Genomic DNA, 11,301 nt, shown 5'->3' with positions numbered 1-11,301 from the left:
GAAGTTCTGCCAGTGCTCACTAACCAGGAACGGTTTTCAACCTCAGGTGTTGTTTGTTTCCAAGCGATAGAACTCACCTTCACCATTATCATCATCACCACTGCACTCAAGGTCATGGCCACATCACCTGCAAGCGAAACCTCTATCTGCGTTATCTGAGGGTCAGTCTGGGTGCCAAAAGTTCTGCAGACTGGTGACGTTTGCGTGTTGACTTTAATACAGCGGGTTCTCACATTGATTGTATGACTGGCATTGAAACGTCTACAAATTGCAGGTACTGTATAAATTTTACGTTGTACTGCCGATGAAGGTCTAATGAACAATACATGTATGTTGAAATAAAGGAGTCAGAGTGATATTGAATATTTCGTTATATTCGGGAATTTGTTGAGGTAAACGAGATGTTTATCATATTTATTTTGTTTTGCTTCCTATCAAGTTGGAGTAGGCCTAGATCAGGGTGGAATATGACCTCATACACGTGTAGTAGTAGAGTAGATGTATACATTTACATATGCATATCTACATAAGTATGTCTACGTATCAATATATTTCCGGCTGGAAAGAAGACAATTGTCTAGAAGTCTTCCGAGCTACAATATTGCAGTTAGTTCAAGTACAGTACACCTGTACTGACACTTTTTTGTACCGATGTTCAAATACAAAGAATAATTTGATAAACACCACTGTGACCAGGGTAAATTCATGATTAAAAAGATAATGTGTACACATTTCACCTATTCAGACTGACCATATTGATCTAAAACAAGAGGCCCAGAGGGCCTGTATCGCTCACCTGGTTTGTAATGCCAAGTAATGTTCTGAATATAAGTTCATTGTTTCTTTTCTGAAGAAATTTGGATATTTACCTCTAATTCCCCTATTGGGCCCCACTCTTTCTCCTCCATGGGGGATCAAAGCCAAAATTTATACGAATTCTGTTAACCCCAAGGATGTTTCTGGCCAAATTTGGTTACAATCCATGCAGAACTCTAAGACAAGTAGAATTTTTTAGGATTTACCTCTATTTCCCCTATTGGGCCCCCCCCTTCCTGCCCCCGGGTAGTCAATGCCAAAATTTATACAAGTTCTGTTCCCCTTCCCCCAAGGATGTTTCTGGCCAAATTTGGTTACAATCCATGCAGAACTCTAGGACAAGTAGCAATTTATACGATTTACCTCTATTACCCCTATTGGGCCCCGCCCCTCCTGCCCCCAGGGGGTCAGAGCCAAAATCTATACAAGTTCTGTTCCTCTTCCCCCAAGGATATTTCTGGCCAAATTTGGTTACAATCTATGCAGAACTCTAGGACAAGTAGCGATTTATAGGATTTACCTCTATTACCCCTATTGGGCCCCGCCCCTCCTGCCCCCGAGGGGTCAGAGCCAAAATTTATACAAGTTCTGTTCCCCTTCCCCCAAGGATGTTTCTGGCCAAATTTGGTTACAATCCATGCAGAACTCTAGGACAAGTAGCGATTTATAGGATTTACCTCTATTACCCCTATTGGGCCCCACCCCTCCTGCCCCCGAGGGGTCAGAGCCAAAATTTATACAAGGTCTGTTCCCCTTCCCCCAAGGATGTTTCTGGCCAAATTTGGTTACAATCCATGCAGAACTCTAGGACAAGTAGCGATTTATAGGATTTACCTCTATTACCCCTATTGGGCCCCGCTCCTCCTGCCCCCAGGGGGTCAGAGCCAAAATTTATACAAGTTTCTGTCCCCTCTTCCCCCAAGGATGTTACAAGTTTGTCCCCCTGGCCCCCAAATTTTCTGGCTAAATTTGGTTACACTCCATGCAGAACTCTAGGACAAGTAGCGATTTATAGGATTTACCTCTATTACCCCTATTGGGCCCCGCCCCTCCTGCCCCCTGGGGGTCAGAGCCAAAATTTATACAAGTTCTGTTCCCCTTCCCCCAAGGATGTTTCTGGCCAAATTTGGTTACAATCCATCCAGAACTCTATGACTAGTAGCGATTTAAAGGAAATGTTGACGGACGGACGACGGACGGACGGACGGACGGACGGACGGACGACGGACGCCGCGCCATGACATAAGCTCACCGGCCCTTCGGGCCAGGTGAGCTAAAAAATTTAAATACTGATATTACTTTTATGCAAATATTTCTTGAAGATAAAATACAACGTAACGGTATTGTGAACTCATCAAACTGTGAGTGCCCAATGGGACAGTACAAATGTCATAATGTAGCAGCAGCTTTATTATTCGGGTAAATACACTAACTAGATCATTACATTGTTTTCAGTCCTGGTATCATATACCCTAGGTATTATCAGCCAGCTAAATTCTGAATTTTTAAGGATCAAACTCGATATGTTAGGTCTATCAATGCCTGTATGTGTATAGACCAAAAACCATAATGTACTCTGCATAAACTGTGAAGTTATATATTTATGCAATAATACACCCTCATGACCCAGTTTAAAAAAAGCTTGAGCCCCTATTCAGTGGGGTATCACCAAAGAAACAAATGGGATTGATGCATACTGCAAAGCAGGGGGAGTTAATATTATAGAGACAGGCAAGTTTATGGCCACCCACACGCATACATACACACACATAAATATAATCTCAATCAGTGTACCAAATACTTTAAATGTCATTTACCACTTATCTGGCCAGACCAACCATGTAATACAGCCATGTCATAAGTATTTTAAGACACATGTTTAATATGTAACACTATTATGTCACGTGTAGTTGTGACGTCATAATCTGTATATTTCGCATAATTGTCTCAGTAGACAGAAACATCACATCCGAGCCGGATTTCTACTGTTTTATATAGAGACGAAATTATTAAGTTTCACTTATATTACTATTAAGTTATGTGATGAATAGAATCTTACACTTGTGGCTGTGTAATTTGAATTTTATTAAACTTAAATAATTTGATATTCCAATTGCTTAGGCTCATGGCATATCAAATTATTTAACTTATTTGATTTTTTTTTATTTCATAGACAGGACTCTTCACAAAGACAGTTTTCGTCCTGGTACTTTGCTTTACATTTGCATGTTTTTATTTATCTCTTGCATATTGGTATGGAATATGAATTTTCATGACACCAGTTTGGTATTTGATCAATTTAAACAAATTGTCAAATTAAAATGCCCGTAAATATTTGTTTAAATTGCTGATTTTCATGTTATAGGTATATGGTTTCATGAATCCGGCATCATTGGAGCTTCTCCTGATGGGTTTGTACAGGGTACATTTTCAAGTAATGTAAATGTACATTTACAGCACAAAGACCAGCCACTGTTGTCACCACACATAATTGAGGTGAAATGCCTATTCTCAGCTAAGAAAATGACAGTAGCTGAAGCATGTTTGTCTCAAAAAGATTTTATACTGGGTAATTTAAAATTTAAAATTGAGAAAAAGTTGCATGTTGTATTAAATTTTTCAGGATTTATTCATGACCAAGAATCAGTTTTTAACACTGAACAAAAGACAAACAAACACTGTTTTGATTAATTTTCATACATTATAATTTTAGAGCATGACTATATAATACAGCCAATAAGTAATTAATAGTGTATACTGAATAAAAAAGAACTTAATATACACATTATTGTATTTCATGTATATAAATTAAAATAGATAAACAGAAATTTAATGCCAAATTTATTAATGCACTGAATAGCTTCTTCTGTTGTTTCAGATCTTTCAAGTGATGAACATCTCATACTAAAGGAGAATATTGATTATTGACACCAGATTCAGGGACAGCTTTCCTTAACTGGAACTCAGTGTGGACATGCACCCAAAGATTTACAGAAAATCAGAATAGTCATGGAAGACTTATGGGCATCTAACATTGCATTAAATATATGTGTTCCAATTTTTTACTTTTACAAGAAAACTGTTGAAGTAATATGCACTGTCATTTTCAAACAGACAATTCAAGAAGAGTTTTCCACATGTTACACAAAGTAACGAGCATTTGGAGAATTACAATAAATAATAGGGGCCGCGGTGTCCGAGTGGTTAAGATGTTTTGACATATTACCACAAGCCCTCCACCTGTGGGTCGCAAGTTCAAATTCCATGTGGGGCAGTTGCCAGGTACTGATCGCTGGCAGTGGTTTTTCACCTGGTACTCTGGCTTTCCTCCACTACATCACCTTGCACATCCTTACATGACACTGGCTGTTAATAGGACGTTAAACTAATAAAACCCCAAACCCAAATACATGATCCATATATAGTTTTAATATTACACAGACAAATAAGAGCAAGAAATTAAATTCATTTTTGCAGTATTGCCAAAAGCCATTACATGTATTTACTTATACAGTGCAGTGAAATGAATACATATGCTCATACCATGAAATCAAGATATGGTCAACATATTCCATTTCACATTTCTAAAGTCTTATGATTAATTATATTAACTGACTTCTGTAGATACATGTATGTCTCATCTTAACATACATAAAGCATAAATCATACATATTTGTTCGAGACTTTGCCTTAATGTCACAGTCTTATTTGTCAAACTTTATAGCTCTCAATATATATTACTGAAATAGAATTAACATGTCAACATATTTGCCCAGTTATTATACATATAATTTGTATATTTTCTATATGCAATATATTTCAATGTGCTTACTCTATAACAACATATTTTCTAATTTTAATTTTTACACCTTTGAAATATTTGTCCATACCAAGAACAAGACATCAGCTTTTAATTAAAATAGAAATTTTATCTAACCATTTCCTTTAACAAATGTGAAGGTTAATAAGACAACAGCATAGCTGAAATAGTTTTGTAAACAAATGCCTATACTGAGCTGGAAAATTATTTAAAATGTCAAAATTTTCAATTCTCTCATTTGCCCTTTCAACATGATTTCTGCTTCTTCCAACATTGTTACAATGCCCAGCCTCTTCTGTGAAATGACATTTTGTTGAAAGAAAAGGTGGGATATTTAAGGACACACCAGCAGGAAGTTTATCAAATGTGTTAAAGCCTTTGTCAGCAAGTAACATGTCAACCTGGTTCCAAGCTGGTAAAACATTTGCCAATGGTTCTACTACTGCAGGAATCAGAAGTAGTTTTATGAACTTGTGCTCCATATTGGGGCAGCACATTATCAAAATTTTACTGTATGCCTGCTCTTGTTACGGACTATATGACAAGAGACTGGCTGTTCATGTCTGAAGGTTTCTGTTGCATCCTATTGCTATCCTAGCTGATGTGAAATCTTCACAATGGACTTGCACATAGATCTCTTGGATTTAAGTGACTAGGAATGCCAAGGGGTGATATGTCTTTTGTTTTGACATTCATTTGAGATCTTAAATTGTTATTTCACTCTTTTGAAATGTGATATTTTCTTCTTCCAGTTTTTGAACTGTGAATTAATATAACATAACATTTACAAACATTTGCTTTTGTCTGAATTTGCTGGTTATTAAATGTTGCCATTCAGGCGTTTGTATTCTTGGTCAGTGCAGATGTGAACTTTTTTGGAAACTCTAGGACCCTAGTAAAAAGACTACTTAAGGCCTGAATTTCTCACAACACTTTTTACAATATTATACTCGGCTAATCCTGCCTATGTTATTAGTTTTATTTCTTTTTAAAAATTGTCTTAATAGGCAGGTTAGCTGGGTTAACCTTATTAGACCCATAATGTGCTTAAGAATTGCATAACACACAAGAAGACATGAATCAATTTGCAAAGGAAATTTAAAAAAACCCAACACCTTCACAGTTTTCATACTTTCAGTCTACATATAAATTGAGGTCGGTGAAAATGAAGCCCCAAATAGGGGAAGGGGCCTTTTTAGGGACGAGGACACTTAATGGGTCTGATAGGGTATATCAAAATCTTTCTCAATTAAATGTTATAAAAGGAAAACCACTGAAAGTTTGACTTAAGTCTGCATTTTCCCCCCAATAAATCAGAGTTCTGAACAGATCAATGTGGACAGATATTAATGTACACCTTTTATTGAAAACAGAAGAAAAATAAACTCGGATATATGTGGTAAAAAAAAATACTGCCGTCATTTAATAGGGCTTACACTACGAAAATCTACAGAAGAAAGTTATATTAAAGTAAAGTCATTAGTGAAGTTCCAACCTGACAAGGCAAGTTCAGTCCTAGAAGAAGCACATGTGAAGCATGGGGTAACAAACCACAGAGGGGTGCTAATAGTCTTCAACTAAGGGCATGCAATTATTGGTCTTAATACAAGTATAATATCTTCACAAAGATTAAGAACATAGTAATTTATATAGTTCTGTTTCTCATTGACCATTACGTCTTACGTTTGCATATAACGTGGCGTGTTAACCAGTATCTGGAAGCAAATTATTACATTGTACAATTATAGATCGTCTTCGATATTCAAGAGGAGGTTCTTTATCGTAGTACATATATATGCTATTCGTAGTAATAATGTTAGACCTAATTGTTGTTTACATACGATGCACAGGGACATGTGATCGATCGTGTACATATGTACTTTTACTCATGACTCTGAATCTTGACTACTGGATTTTATATCTGTTTAACTCTCTGTCTGAAAAATTTACCGATTACAATATTAACCTGCATCTTTCAACCCATTTCTTTCCTTTCTTTGGGTCTTTCGGGAAAACTAATACACTGCATGTATGCGTTCCTCCCGCCCGGTAGGAGGGGTAAGGATCCGAATGCATAACACATAGGTTGCTACCGACGCCGGGGATCATGGATGTACCCGGAAGTTGAAAACCGGAAGATAACGCGAAACGAGACTTACGGAGCCTGAAACATTGTTATTTTCTAATACAAATATCAACTTACACAGTATGGTCCACAATAAAGGCGGAAAATAGAGAAATACCAAGGCCGATAACACTAAATCACACACATTTATTAGGTAGCATACACCCCATATAATTACCGGCCTAATAGGCAGAGTAAACTGTTTGATTTGTGACTGCGGTCACCTTGTCTTAACATGTATGGATTGTGCAACAAATGTGAACATTTTCCCGATCTGTCGAGGAGATATAATACGGGGAATTAAATTTTTATGTGATGCCACCTGCAAATCCTGGACTAAAATGACATCATACACCCGTATAAATTACCGGCCTAATAGGCAGAAGAAACTGTGTGATTTGTGACTTCGGTCACCTTGTCTTATATGTATGGATTGTGCGAAAAATGTGAACATTTTCCCGATCTGTCGAGGAGATATAATACAGGGAATACATTTTTTATGTGATGCCACCTGCAAATCCAGGACTAAAATTATATCTTATGTTGATTGTGGGAAGTATCCGAATGTTTTTTTTTTCTTTTTAGTTTTCTATTTTTTTTTTCAAATGGGGGCTTTAATTGGAATATATGTGTGCCATCTAGTGCTCAGACTATCCCTTGAAATCCGTTCATTCTACCAAAATCATTTATGGTAGGTATCTTGTTGTGTTTGATCACTAAGCCATTTAATGTACCTCTGCTTTAAATGATTTAATATGCCATCACTAATTCGCGTTCTGGATAGGATGACTAATGATTCCGACACTTCAAAATACCAAAGCGTCATTAACAACTGTTTGGACACAGGTATTGGCTCTCGTCCACCACTTCCCCTATAGCAAAGCTCTGGACAGTCTAAGATATCCTGTGATGATCTCAATGGTATCGATGGATAATAAAAAGACGTCGACAATTCAGTATAACACACACCAAATATTCTTTGTCCTTGCTCTTTCTTGTCACTCTGGAAAATGTGCAAGGGTGAAAATTAACTGGTTTAATTAGGAGCATTCTCTTTATAAACCTTATGTAAGATTTCTGATTAAGGACAAACATCATAAAAATGTTGTCTTATGTTCGGTCACTAATCGGGCTAATTCAATAAAGTACCACTCACTTGAGGAAAATGGTTATTTCGAGTTAATTTGTGGACAGTAAATGTTTATGGTTTTAATAAATATTATTAACAAACAACAGTAATATGTTTGGCATGGATTATTAATAATTTTAAGATTAAACAATAAAAACATTAGATAAACTGTCCTCAGATAAGTTTGCAACAATTTTTTTTTTTAAAAAAATTTATCTTGGTAATGGTATATATTCAATTATTCACAGACAGGACATTTACCTTCTCAAAAGACTCCATTTGTACAACAAAGGTCTTTTCAAAATAGCTGTTTTTATCCACCTTAGGTATCATATCATAGTAAAGATCTGGAGGCGTTGTCTGGCGGATAATAACCCAATCTGGTTTAAAAGGACAAATCCTTCAAAAACCTATCCGCTTCATCAATACGCTTAGCTCGATAATACGGAATTCTGTATTTTTAATCAGATTGCTAACATAATATACAAATTATTTATAACTTCATCTTTATTCACATCTCTTCAGTTACACTAATCATTTCCGCTTACATATGATACTTTATCCTCGATAGTAATCAAAACTATGCGCAGCTCACACATTCTTATCGCCCTCCCATCTCATCCCTCGATATGGGCATTCAAACCATTCTTGTGCGATCTCTTCCATTTCCACAACCGAGACATCCTCCATACAATAATGCTTATTCTTATGATGAGCACTGTCTGAAAAACTTTACGGTCAACGGTTGTATTTCAATTACCTAAAAACACAGATTATTCTTAATCATATTTTTAGCCCACCATCATCAGATGGTGGGCTATTCAAATCGCCTTTCGTCCGTGGTCCGTCGTCCGTCCTTCCGTCCGTCCGTCCTTCCGTCCGTTAACAATTCTTGTTAACGCTATTTCTCTAAAAGTACTGAAGGGATCTTTCTCAAATTTCATATGTAGTTCCCCTAGGACCCTAGTTGTGCATATTGTATTTTGGGACTGATCGGTCAACAAGATGGCCGCCAGGCAAGCCATCTTGGATTTTGATAGTTAAAGTTTGTTACCGCTATTTCTCATAAAGTATTGAAGTGATCTTTCTCAAATTTCATATGTAGGTTCCCCGTAGGACCCTAGTTGTGCATATTGCATTTTGGGACTGATCAGTCAACAAGATGGCCGACCAGCCGCCATCTTGGATTTTGATAGTTAAAGTTTGTTACCGCTAATTCTCAGAAAGTACTGAAGGGATCTTTCTCAAATTTTCATATGTAGGTTCCCCTAGGACCCCAGTTGTGCATATTGCATTTTGGGACTGATCAGTCAACAAGATGGCCGCCAGGTAGCCATCTTGGATTTTGATAGTTAAAGTTTGTTACCGCTATTTCTCAGAAAGCACTGAAGGGATCTTTCTCACCAATTAGGTTTCCCTAGGACCCCAGTTGTGCATATTGCATTTTGGGACAACAAGATGGCCGCCAGGTAGCCATCTTGGATTTTGATAGTTAAAGTTTGTTACCGCTATTTCTCAGAAAGTATTGAAGGGATTGTTCTCAAATATCATATGTAGGTTCCTCTAGATTGCATTTTGCGACCACCATCTTGGATTTTGATTAGTTTAAAGTTTGAAAAGCAGAAAAAAAGAATTGTAAGTTTGAAAAGCAGAGAAAAGATCCCTCTTTCATTTGTCAGACATTAAGATCCCTCTGGGATCTCTTGTTAACAGATTTTTTTATTACATTGAATTAAGGATTAATTGTCAATTTTGTTACTTGCATTGACTGATGAAGAAAGTTAATCTCGTGCAAATGAAGTGAACTGCGAAGCAGTTTATGGAACATTTGCACGAGATAACTTTCTTCAACACACACCCCGCACAACATACACCCAACACACCGCATACATGGGAGGCCGTCCTTACATGACCACAGCTGTTAATAGGGCGTTAATTAATCAAACAAACTACTTACTTTCTTCATCAGTCAAAGCAAGCAAAAAGAATCGATCATCAATCCTTATATATACAAAATGTATCCTTATAATGAATATAGAAGTTGCTAAGTGGGAAACGTTTCTTTCCTTTTCAGTCATGATATAATACCTATCTGCGTTTTTAGTCGATTCATCAGTGTCAAGCTTAGTTTGCTTTGCTTGTTTTCTAAATACTGTAATAGAGTCCTCTACCATCTTCTTTTTTCGTCGTTCTGTTTCTGGTTTAGCCGCTGTTTTTGTGTTTCGAGATGAGCTTTATATTTTGATCTTGCTTGTGTCACATATTGTTACGACGTTCGATAAGAGGAAGTACTACGTATGAGAAGATGTCTGACAACGTCCCATTAGGGGGTCAAATTGTGGTGACCTTTGGAAATGGCCAATGAAATTGCTGTTGCAAGAATCTTGACTGGGGACAAAACTGTTTCAAAAGATGTCACAATTATTTTCGTGTACTTTCTCTATTGAACGTAGTGGTTATAAGGATATATATTTCATTTTGTTTGTTTGATTAATTAACATCCTATTAACAGTTATGATCATGCAAGGACGGTCTCCCATGCATGTTGTGCGAGGTGCGTGTTTTGGGAGACTGTGGTATATTCGTGTTGTGTCTTCTTGTATTTCAACCAGACTGGGTGTAAACAAGAGGCCCATTGGGCCTGTATCGCTCACCTAGACATTGTAGCAATTATGGTGAAAATAAACAGTTGTTCCACTGTATACCTGTTTAGTTTATCATATAGGATTGTTCCTCTTCAAGATTACTTATATTGATTTAAAACCAAATTATTACCTCTTGCATTGAGTGTCACCTCAGCCTCATGAATAAGATGCCATATATAATGCTGTCTGTACACAACTCCATAAAAAATTATATCCATATATATAGAATTTGACATACCAGCATTTACCCTTTTTAATCAAGGTTGAGCATGATTACATCTACTCACTAATTGTACTGTTGACAATGGGATTTCCCAGTACAGGTTTTACATGTATGGTTGCTTGATAATGACTAAAGAAGATATTGCAAGCAATTCAAATCCCCTCTCATGCATCTTTGTGATTTAATGAGGTCAGTTGTCAAGTAGACCAATTAAAAAGTATTCTTATACTTAATTGCTATAGTCAAGCCTTATTATCTGAAAATCTTAACTCTCAGACCTCACTTCACTTGAGCCAAATGTTTTGTTCCGATTGTTTGATTTTATTCTTTGTGTACTTTATATCTCAAAGTTTCTTCATGGTCCGATTGACTTTGAGATAACAAGATTTCATAGTATGAATGAAGTGTGTGATCAAGATCAATTTTCAAAATAACTTGTCTCAGCAGTGCCTGCCTTCAAAGATGTTCTATAAATAGTAATGGCAACCTCTCCTTGGCAAACATGAATTTGTTAGAGGTTCACGTGCAAGGATACTTTGCTAA

The 11,301-nt window shown here is 36.7% G+C and overlaps 1 pseudogene; it reads left to right on the top strand.

The window, feature by feature from the left end:
- The first annotated feature begins 1,740 nt into the window (after positions 1-1,740).
- On the top strand, positions 1,741-4,710 carry LOC138311459 (uncharacterized; annotated as a pseudogene).
- The last annotated feature ends 6,591 nt before the right edge of the window (positions 4,711-11,301 follow it).

Source organism: Argopecten irradians, unplaced genomic scaffold (genome assembly GCF_041381155.1).
Source record: "Argopecten irradians isolate NY unplaced genomic scaffold, Ai_NY scaffold_0025, whole genome shotgun sequence".
Lineage (NCBI taxonomy): Eukaryota > Metazoa > Mollusca > Bivalvia > Pectinida > Pectinidae > Argopecten > Argopecten irradians.
The sequence above is the reverse complement of the archived record's forward strand: the minus strand, read 5'-3'. Positions and strand labels throughout refer to the sequence as shown.